At 36.6% G+C, this 12,278-nt stretch overlaps 1 non-coding gene across 1 annotated transcript; it reads right to left on the reverse strand.

The window, feature by feature from the left end:
* Positions 1 to 8,747: 8,747 nt before the first annotated feature.
* On the reverse strand, positions 8,748 to 8,860 carry LOC128247734 (U6atac minor spliceosomal RNA). The gene has a single exon (XR_008264096.1). It is a non-coding gene; the product is annotated as a U6atac minor spliceosomal RNA (small nuclear RNA).
* Between the last annotated feature and the right edge of the window lie 3,418 nt (positions 8,861 to 12,278).

A 12,278-nucleotide genomic window follows, 5' to 3' on the forward strand; every position in this document is an offset into this window, starting at 1 on the left:
TCTACCTACCCACATACCCCACATATCCCCACTCTCTGCCTACCCACATACCCCACATATCCCCACCCTCTGCCTACTCACATACCCGACCTCTACCCCCACCCTCAACCTAACCCACACCCCACCCGTGCTTTCCTCACTCTTTCCCCCCACCTCCCAACTCCATCACACTACACCACACTACACCATACCACACAACACATCACATCACAACACACCACCACGCACACACTAGCATGACCAATTCCCATCCCCACATTTTCACACCAACACACACACACGCACACGTCAAGATCACCAGCCCTCTTTCACACGCACATACATACTCTCTTACACACACGCGCACCTTCGTTTTGGGATCACTACTACTTTGCTATCTCCCTTTCTTCTTAGCTCTCCTGTGTAACCCTCCTCTCCAGCATTCGCCATGATAGATCGCTAACCACTACACACACATTTTTTTCTCTCCTTGTTTCTCTCCTTGTTTCTTTCTGTGTTCCTTTCTGTGGAAGAGCGTAGGTTCGAAACATTAAAGACTTTTTGAATTCCCGAGCGTTATACTAATACATCTGTTTGTTTTCTACACCACCTGTCTTCGTCTTTTGTTATTTTGTGAATTCTCCCGATATATATACCTTAGTTAAAAGCAGCAGTCGAACGGGAATGTGAAACTCGGAGTAACAGTCTTTGTGATATTTCTGCTGCTTTTTAAATAAAGCATATTATTGTACCTCTGGTATTTGAGTAATCTTTTTTCTGCCTTCTCAAATGACTGAAATATATATATATGAAACTGTATAATAATATATCATAATAATATATATATTCTCCGATTTGAAGCGACGATTTTTAAATACAAGCAAATGACCGAAAACTGATGAGCTAATCTCAGGCAGAATCGAAACCACAAATCAACGCTTACATGACTCTTTGCACATCCGATAGACAAAACGATCATGCATGTAAGCGTTGATTAATTGTATGTGTAAGTGTATGTGTCTGTGTGCGTGCACGCGCGCGTAACTGGCGTAAGGAAGTATAAATACGTATTTGATGTCTTTGGGATTTAAATTACTTGAACTTAGAAATAAATCAAATGCAAAAATAGAAATTAAACTGTTTATCTTCAAACCACACCATCATGAATGTAGCCATATCATACATATAACTATATCTATGATTATATCTATTCATCCTTCTCTCCTACTAGTTGGACACATTGCACACATTTTTCTTTACCCAAAATCTTCTACCATCTTCTGTAATGCGTTGTTACCACAGTCCAATTATGCCTCACAGTTTGTGACTCATCTGTCCACTCGCGGGAAATTCTTGTCCATGACCATAGGTCATGGTCTCCCTAAGTGTGATTTATCTTTAATGCTGCTTTTCTTTCCTTTAAACTTCGTCAGCCATCCATGCATATTGCCCTTTGTCAAATATATCGCCTCCGTAAAAAGCACGAAGCCTTTTGTACATGTTAGACAGCTTGCACACTCCTTCGTCAAGAACTCAATAACGGCATATTGCAACTGTTTGGAATTCATTACTTGCCGGCAATGATGAAGGGTTACAATTGAGGAAAAATTACTCTACCTACATATGCAATTTGAATGACGTCGACTGTCGATAAAAAAAGTTATGACCTAGTTATAACAGATAACATCATAATCAGTATAACAAAATTGCTGCACTGCGTGCAGTACTTCTTCAATAACAACAATAAGAATAACAACAGCAGAAACCACGACACAATAGAGAGACATCTGCCTCACCGACTGACTTGCCTAAAACAACTACCAGATCCCTTTCAAATCAAGAAAAAATGAAGGCGATTATAGTTATTCGATTTGAGAAAATGGGAGAATAGTGTCCCTAAAATCACATACTATCGCCTTCAAGAAAGGAAGAACGCATTGGATAATGTATTCCCTGATACACAGTACTTAGGTGAAGGCTGGACAGGTACAGCTGGAACATGCTCGATCATAGATTAGCCCTACCAGAGCTGACAATGGACTAAACGACAACCATTCTATGGGTAAAACTACTCTGAAAGGTAAAAGACTCATTAGATATCTTAGTTCTAGATTCACCCTAAAAAGTTGGAATAGACGCGGATGGACTGCCCTTAACTACAGAAGTGTTGGATTAGGATTAACCTGGGGACAAACACCAACATGACTTACAACCTTATTTTAGAAACAATTTTTAAAAGAATAAATCACTAAGAGATCATGGAATTAAAGTATGAAGTCTATCGTGAGGTTTAATACGTAGATACGCCTTTGCATACAGAAGAAAAGTTGAGTTTGTGTTAACAGATGACGTCACTAAATGTTGCGTTATAATGCCACACATACTTCAACAGGACAACGACCCAAACATGACATCTTGAGTGATATCTGCTAATTTACTTGATTTGAAAGTCAAATTTAGATGAATAATAATCGGTTGAGATAACAGATATAACACAATAAAGTTTTGTCCATGCGCATGTGTACGTGTGTGCGGGCGGGCGTACGTGTGCGCGTGTGTTTACATATGTATGTATGTATGTATGTATGTATGTTTGTATGTATGTACGTACGTATGTATGTATGTATGTATGTATGTGTATGTTCGTTCTGCGTATGTGGCTGTATGTGAGTATGCAATGTGAATACGAGGTCAAATAGCTAAGTATAGTTGTAAAAATGTTCTTATATATATGTTTGTGAATGTGTGTGTGTGTAATACACATACATACACACTTACATACATGCATACATCTACACACATGTATACGTAACGGTAATGAGTATATACTGTATAATTTATTTGCAAGCAACTCGCGGATGCAAGTGCAACCACTTGAAAGCTCCGTGTACAGAAGACAGGCAACCCTATGGGATCATCGAGAAGGAATGCCCAGCCTTTCGGTACCTTCCTCTCCAGGTCCTATCATTGATGTCTGACCCCACTTACTATTCATATATATATTGTGTCTTGAGGGAGTTATTCTGTTTTAATACTTTATTAATGACTACAATAATCGACCATTGAAGAGGTTGCAAGAAGCAAAGAAATTTTTAGAAAGACTAAAGAAGTAAACAAGTGGGAATCGAACCGATGAGTGTTAATTAATAAGGCATTAAAACAGAATGACTCTCCCCAGACACAATAAAATATGCTTGAACACACGAATTCACATAAAGAATCTTGCAAATCAAATAAAAATCGAAATATATATATATATATATATATATATATATATATATATATATATATATATATATATATATATATATAATATATATATATATAATATATATATGTGTGTGTGTGTGTGTGTGTGTGTGTGTGTGTGTGTGTGTGTGTGTGTTTGTGTGTAAAATTAATAATAAAAGGGTAAAATTAAATTGATTAAATTAATTAATTAATCAATCAATTAATTAATAATTTCACCAAGTAAATCGGTAGGTTAGAATAACCTTTATAGGTAAAATTATACAAATATCCTATAATTATAAACATAATTATAATTAGGGGTTAACTAATTGCTTTACCACATACCGAATTTAGAAATAGGAGTTAAAAATTCCTTTTCTACTACTGTAAGAATTTCCACGACAGTAACACTTTTTTACGTAGGCAAAGAGAAAAACAATGAAGCAACACGACTCCGATTAGCCACATACACGTTCGAGATTAAAGTGCTTTAATTACTTGCTTCTCTCTTCAGTGTAGCATTTCCAATTATAAAATTTGAAAGTGCTAGGGTTAAATATGCACACGATCGAGCGACATTGTGCAACAGATATCTAACCAACACTTCCAAAATTTACACAGCCGAATGTGAATACACTATTCATCCCCTGTACTCACGTGTATGTTACGAGCAGTACCGCAGAAAACTGTAGTATTCTATTATGGAGTAAATTATGTGCTGCTTAGATATCTGTTGCTCGATGTCGCTCGATCGTGTGCATATTTAACCCTAGCACTTTCACATTTTATAACTGGAAATGCTACACTCAAGTAATTAAGACACTTTACTCGAAACGCGTCTATGGCCTATCGAATTCGTGTTGTTTCATCGTTTTACTCTTTGCCTACGTAGAAAAGTGCGTTACTGCCGTGGAGATTCTTACAGTAGTAGAAAATGAATTTTTAACTCCTATTTCTAAATTCGGTATGTGGTAAAGCAATTAGCTGACCCCTAATTATAATTATATTTATAATTATAGAATATTTGCATATATAAAGTGCTTTAATTACTTGCTTCTCTCTTCAGTGTAGCATTTCCAATTATAAAATTTGAAAGTGCTAGGGTTAAATATGCACACGATCGAGCGACATTGTGCAACAGATATCTAACCAACACTTCCAAAATTTACACTATTCATCCCCTGTACTCACGTGTATGTTACGAGCAGTGTGCGTGTGTGTATATGTGTGCGTGTGTGTATATGTGTGTGGAGAAAGAGGTGGGAGATAGATAGATAGACGCATACATATATATATACACACATATAGATATACACGTGTATGTATATAACATATACATCACCAAACCTATAATACATGCCTATCTATCTATCTATCTATCTATCTATCTATCTATCTATTTGTGTGTGTGTGCGCGCGCGCGCGCGCGTTTCTCCCTGTCACGAAATCCAGGCGTTGATGAATCAACTCAATGATTCCGTCACCAGATCCCGCTCATTTTCTGTTTTTTTTCTTTTTTTTTTTTTTTTAGTTTGCTTTCCATTGGACACTTGCTGTTATTTAGAGTCTTCCTCGCAACAATCACCTATACGACCATCTTAGTTGTTCGAAGTGAGAAGAGGTATGTCTTGGGGGAAGTAAATTTTTGTTCTCTTGTTCATTTTGTTGTTTTGCGGATTTCTGTTTTTGCTATCGCTCTTGTCAGCGATGCGGTCGCCTTCCATTCTTACAGGTGGTGTTGCTGTTGATGTGATTATTGTTGTTGGTGCTGTTGCTGTTGTGATATTAGCAGTAGTGGAGGTCTTATTTCAGATGTCACCAACTCAGATAAATTATAATTTGTAGCCCCCGATACTTTCCAAATTTAGCTCAGCATGTTCTTGGGAAACTAACTCCAGTGTGAGCCTCTACATAGATATAAGTATGCATACCACCGTTCTTCTATTTGTTTGCTTATGACTTGTAGGGGTGACGTAAGTTTAACTTTTCTACCCTATCTGTTGAGTTGCTACTCTGCTTGTTCCGGGTGCTGGTGTTTTTTGTTTAGTGGGACAAAGTCAAAGGATCTGTCTTTGTTTCCACCCTTCCACTGTTATTGCTGCTATTACCTTTGTTGTTGCTATCGGTGGTACTGGATCCATCGCTACAACTACTGTTTGCTGCTACAGGTGCAGCAAGGGTAATATTGAATCCTTTCTATATTAACCAAAATGAAGTAGATTGACAAATTTATTTTTTGAACCAGTGGAAGACACGCAAGATGTCGAAATATTGTTCACGGGATAGCAAATGGCACTCTTCTTTTAATTTTCACTCTATATCTTCAGGAGGAGTTACCTCAATCCTTTCTATATTATTATTATTATTATTATTATTATTATTATTATTATTATTATTATTATTATCATTATTTTCGTGGTTTAGTCCCGCTGTAAAAATAGTTTCTGTTGAACACAAGAACAAACTAAAAGTGGTCTATTTAAATTTGATTATTGATAAAGTGATAATATATAATCATCCATTGCCTGGATCATATAATCTTACATTTGTTGTCGGTGTTGCTTCCATTATTACAGGTGGCAGTGCGGCCACTGTTGCTACAGTTGCACGTCGTTGGTAGTGTTGGTGTTGCTATTGTTGTTGCTGTTGTTGTTGCTATTGTTGTTGCTATAGTGTTTGATAATTTGTTTCACCATAAGCAGTGAAGAAAGATTTAGGATAGTAAAACAAAATAATCTTTATTAATTGATTTATGAAAATATATAAAAAGGGAAATATTGATATATGAAAATACGTAGAAAAAGATATAGCACGCAATCTACATTTTTAATCTAAAATTGAATCTATTTGTTGGTTAACTTAAAATTGAGGCTCAGAAATATATTACATTTAGGAAAAAATATCCATTATGGCTGGTTAAGAAACTGGCTTCTCAACTACGTTATTTTGGATTCGATATTATAGCATGGCATCACGGGCAAGTGTTTCTACAACCCTCTCAGATTTATCGATATTTGCGATGGGAAATTGGTACAGATCTGCAGGAAAATTGAACTAAGGCACGTTCTGATTTATATTCCATCCTGGTTACACAGACACTTCCTTTTCATTCATCAGAACCACAGCTGGAATCCTATAAACAACGACGCTATTGTTCACAAAATTTAACACTCACACTCACACTTTCTTATAATAATTCTACTTGTCATTAGGTTACTTAGCCCGTCGGTAACGCTTTCACGTGATTAGAGAAAGAGAGGAAGAATGAAAAGAGGGAGAGAGGAAAAGAGGGTGAGAGAAGCGTGCATGACGTGAGGGAGGGGAACGTAATTATAACCCTTTCACGTGATTAGTTGAAAGGTAAGAGAGAACAAGAGAAAGAAAAAGAGAGAAAACGAAAGGCAGAGAGAGAGAAAGAGAGAGTGAGAGAGAGAGTAAGAGAAAGTGAGAAAGAGAGACATGGAGGAAGATAGTGATGATGGTCGTGGTGGTTGTGGTGGTGGTGGTGGTAGTTGTTGTTGTTATTGTGGTGGTGGTGGCGGCGGCCGCGGCGGCGATCGTGAGTGCATAAAGAAAAGTAATTTTTTTAAAAAAATTGAACTAAATTTTTATATCACCTATCACTTAACGCAAACGCATCCCAAATTTGCCATTCACTTTAGAAGGAAATCAGTTTCCGGTTCGCCAATCATATGCAATGACAATCAATAAATCACAAAGACAGACATTTGACAAAGTAGGGATGTTTTTGCCTGAACCCGTATTCGGTCAAGGTCAGCTATATGTTGCATTCTCAAGGGCTCGCAACTTATTTGATGTGTGAGTTAAAGTTATCAACACTGAAAATCAAGGAAAAAGAAGAGGAAGAACTTACACGAAGAACATAGTCCTGCAATTTTCCCATAAAATTTTTGTTTTCTAGAAATGAAATTATGACTAAGTAAATTTTTAAATAATTCTTTTTCTTTTTATGAGAAAAATTGCAAAATAAGAGTGACTATTTATTTCATGAGTGTTGTGTATTAAGTCCATAAAATTGTGCATAAAGTATATTAAGTGAATATATAAAGTGAATATATAAAGTGAATATATAAATCATCGTATTCCAATTTCCTTCACTTTTCAATGAGTAGCAGATGAGCGACTATATTTTGATACAGACACAACACAAGCTACTCTTGCAGGCTTTTTGGATAAAGTTTTCAGGAATAACTCAATAGGTTTATTATTAATTCCATGAAATAATCACAAGTCCCGCTAGAACACATAAATGTGTGCGTATGCACGCACGTGTATAATCAGAGAAACAAGGTAAAAAATTTTTGATCCACAAGCTCCTCGCATTCTTCATTGAAATAAACTCTTTGCGATCGTTTTGTTTCGATTACATCTACCAAGTGGATACATGAAGTCGGTGTATTGGAAGAGTTGTTAGAGTGTCGGATCGAATGTCTGTTGTATTAGTAGCGACTGTCTGCACTCTGATATGGATGGACAGGATGTAATAAATTATAGATATTTATGTATATGTACTACGTTATATAGATAGACTGCAATGAATTCTATATAGATAAAATGTTGTATGACTGGACATATGGCAATAAATTATGTTGTTCAATATTCTCCATAATTATCGGGCATTTATTGATTGTATTATCATTGTTTAAACTTTGGTTAACCCTGATCGAGTGGACTTATAGTCACAGGCAACTCTACTATGACCATTGCAATAATAGGTAACTGTAAAGTTAACTGGGATATTTAGCGACTGTTTCTGTCAGATTGAGTCACGATCCAGTAGAAACTCGCTTGCTAGCTCGGAGCACCGACCCATAAAATATTTTTAAATAATAAAAAAAGAAAACAAAATGTATCAAGAAAAAAAATGAACTTGTTCAGAGGAAGGTAGCACTATTTCAGTATGATAATTGAAAGATGAAAGAGAACAAATCCACCAGTTTACCTCATTCAACTGCAACGGTAAATCAAATATATTTATACAGCATCTGTACAAAATTATGGTGCGCCTCTCCCTAGATATACTTTTTTACTCTTTTACTTGTTCAGTCATTTGACTGTGGCCATGCTCCAGCACCGCCTTTAGTCGAGCAAATCGAGCAAATCGACCCCAGGACTTATTCTTTGTAAGCCTAATACTTATTTTATCGGTCTTTTTTGCCGAACAGCTAATGTTACGGGGACGTAAACACACCAGCATCGGTTGTCAAGTGATGTTGGGGGGACAAACACAGACACACAAACACATACACACACACACACACACACACACACACACACACACACACACACACACATATATATATATATATATATATATATATATATTTGTATATATATACATACATATATACGATGGGCTTCTTTCAGTTTCCGCCTACCAAATCCACTCACAAGGCTTTGGTCCGCCCAAGACTATAGTAGAAGACAATTGCCCAAGGTGCCACGCAGTGGGACTGAACCCGCAACCATGTGGTTGGTAGGCAAGCTACTTACCACACAGCCACTCCTACGCCTTTAAAAATAAGTTGCTCTAAAGTAGAGAGCAATGCCCATATGTGTTAGAAAGATCGATTGATCTCTTCCGTCCTTGTCAAGGGGAGTGCTAACCGTCTCTCCTTTTTTGCAACACATAACATATATATATATCTATACGCACACGCACTCACACATACACAAGAGGCCCACCATCATAGCCTTAGCTGTGGTAGTTATAACACGTCTTATGGTCAATAAACTACATAGTGTCAATAACGTACATCTTATGATCAGTGAACTTACTCCTCTACCTCAGAGTTGAATAAATGTTTAATGAAACAATTTTAGTTCATATAGCGATTACATGCATAATACCCTGAAGGTCGGCTGTGGTTTACTCACACACTCAACTGGAAGATACTCTCATTTTTAAGTGACACAGCTTAGTTCTATATGATTATTGATATAAAAGCCACTGTCAGAATTCTTGGCACGTAGTCACCCTTGTGACACAATATGGGTAGAGGTGACCCTTAACATCTTTTGGTCATGTGGGAATAATCCTGGTCTCAATGACTTCTGAAGATCATAAAGCTATATCGGAATTTTCGCCCAATGTGGGAGGTGAAAGGATCACAATCAACGTTGATACTGCAGAGTAGGAGACCCAGTTACTACTCGTGTGGAAGCACAAGCTATCATTAAGCCTGGCTGAACGAAGGAAGGATAGCTATAGAGAAAAGAGGAAGATCATGAGTACCGGTATTCCCATAGCATTACTGGTATAGAGAAACAAAGGGAAAACCAAGGGAAACAAAGACAAACAAAATAAAGTCATCTTCAATGCCAACGACACCAAGGACTGACGAAGAGATGGGCTCATTCTCTATCTAACGCCCTAAGTGGCGGCATATCGAGATGGCTAAAGGGTTCCTACCCAATCCTAGGATCAAGTAGAAGCCCTGAGTGGCAGTACCACTCCATGATCTTGAGGCGTTGGGAAGAAGTGGAGCTTAGGGTGATATATAAGACTCAGTACACACGCGCATACCCTCACATTCACACTCATGTATTTTTTATATTTATGCGTGTGTGCATACGTGTGTTCTTTTATTCTTTTATTTGTTTCCAACTGCAGCTATTTTCGGACAAACCTGCAAGTGTTTTAATCAATCCATTCAAGTATTTACTTTAAAGTTTGGAACTTTTCATCGCTTTTTTTGTCGAACCGCTAATTTACGAAACGTAAACAAAAATCACCACTTTTAAGCGTTATCAATTTGAAAAGATATCACACGCATATACTCCATCATTCTGTTATCGGTTTTAGCAAAAGAGTAGTGGCCATGCTAGGGAACCACTATGTATGTTTGAGCGTGTGTATGTTGTGTGTGTGGTATCAGGTACGGACTTTCGTCTCTCAATTTTCTCTCACAAGATATTGATCATGTCGAGGTTATAGTAGAAGTCACTTGACAAAGATGCCACACAGTAGGATCGAACTTAAACCACGTGGATTCGAATCGAACTTTCTTAACCACACAACCATGCTTACACCAAATAACAGGTTAATCCCACTGACAGCCAACCTTAAACTGTTACATTTAAAAAAAATTAATCTCCCAATCAGATTGAAATGCCTATTTGTTGAACTGTAAGATTGTATTATATGTACTCAGGTAATTTATTATTCAGTATTATCGCAACTGTCTGACGAACAGTCGCGTGAAACTCTGAGTGACAATTTGTGAAGATATTCTTCAGCTTTAGCAAATGATATATTACTCTACCTTTGGCTTTCGAGTATTATTTTTTCCACTTTGTTTGCATCAATGTGCTTACTTGTGTATATACATATACATTTTAGGGAACATACATTATAGTATCGTAAAGAAAAGTCTATGCTGTGGTTAGAGGTGCTCTTTAGATTTTTTAAGCTACCGAAGCTCACAAAATACTCATATTTTATATCCTCTGTATCTATCAGTCTGTCCGTATATTTATCTGTCTGTCTTCCTTTCTCTTTCCCTCTCTTCCAGTATTCACTACACCTATCCTTGGTATTTAAGACATTAAGGAGATTATAGTCTATCCCTAAATGCGTGGTGTAAGTGGTACAATTACACCTACAAAACTACAATACTATATTATATGACAGGGTTTGGCACGGTAGCACAGTGTAACTTGCACTCAATAATTATCATAAAATATAATTATCAAGAATGTCAAAATAAAGATATAAATTATGTTGTTGTTTTTTTACCAATTTCGGAGTAATTACTCTATGAAAATGATATCAACAAGTGGCATGATTTTCATGAAATGCCAGGCATAGTTTCTGATCATGGGGCTGAAGCAACTTTTGTCTGGCTATCATCTACAGTATGTAGTTCCACAGCCCTGACGCTATATACGTCTTAGGGTGTTGCTGAATTAGATGAAGTCTATGTGGCTTAACAACAGTCTTCATTATCTCTTAAGGCATTTATTGTAAAGGAAGAGAAAGAGCTTAAACCTCTTACAGAGAGATGAAATTGTAGTTTCTCTATATTTAGGTGATATTTCAGCCAGCCAGTAAATTTGATCAAGGACATTAAATTTAGCCGGTATTTATATATACTTTACAGTTTAGAATTTTAAGTCTTTCAAAGGTAGAGTCATAAAATATTCAGCGCTGAAAATTGTTTGTAAGACCAGTAGGAAACAAAAGATGATTAATGAAGACGTTAGTTTGGAGGTAATTATTCTAAATTCCACTTTCAACTCCCTCTTGGGCTTTTGGAGCTTGTGCACTAGGCTGCTGTTTCATTTACTGCTGCATAAGTAACGGTAGTAAACATTTCGATAATAAACCAACTTCATGCAACGTATCATACATTACCGCTAAGTTCAATGGAAATTCTTCTCACCAGAGTCTCTTCAACGAACCTTCATAAATTTTTCTGTCACTGCCATATCTTATAATCATCCTTCATTGTTTTTACTAAATAAATGCACACTGAAACAGTTAAAAACGAGCGCTTGCTACTCACTTGGTACCCACCGAAATGGCCTATTCTAGTTGAGCGACACGTTCAAATAATTCTTTCGATTAAGAGGTGATCTACCTTTATTAGAGTACCATTTATCCATAAATGTTTGTTAATTATTAATTCATGAACTTCTCTTACCAATTCTCCTACTGCACGTTCTAATTTGTTATTAAGACATTATCAAATGATCACATCTCGGTAATGTTTCCTGTTAAATGTTGCATCACCAGATTTGACACCAACCATTACACTTACTCCATCACTAGTAAATGCTATAAGGTTCTGTTTCAAGCAAGCGTTATTAAACACATGATGGATGCGACAGTTAAACAGAAGCTTAGTAACAGTTACACCTCTCTGATCAAGCCATTCAATTAGGTTTATGCACATAAAATGATGCCGCCTTCACATTTCAAATAAACTATTAAGGAGATCTTAATATTCAGATTTGCTGATTCCTCAAAGGGAACTGAAATATTTCCATTTATCTGTTTGACATACTGGGTGCTTTCCAATTTCATATTAATAATTGTGTTAATT

The sequence above is a fragment of the Octopus bimaculoides genome, chromosome 4, assembly GCF_046866305.1.
Source record: "Octopus bimaculoides isolate indiv1 chromosome 4, ASM4686630v1, whole genome shotgun sequence".
NCBI lineage: Eukaryota > Metazoa > Mollusca > Cephalopoda > Octopoda > Octopodidae > Octopus > Octopus bimaculoides.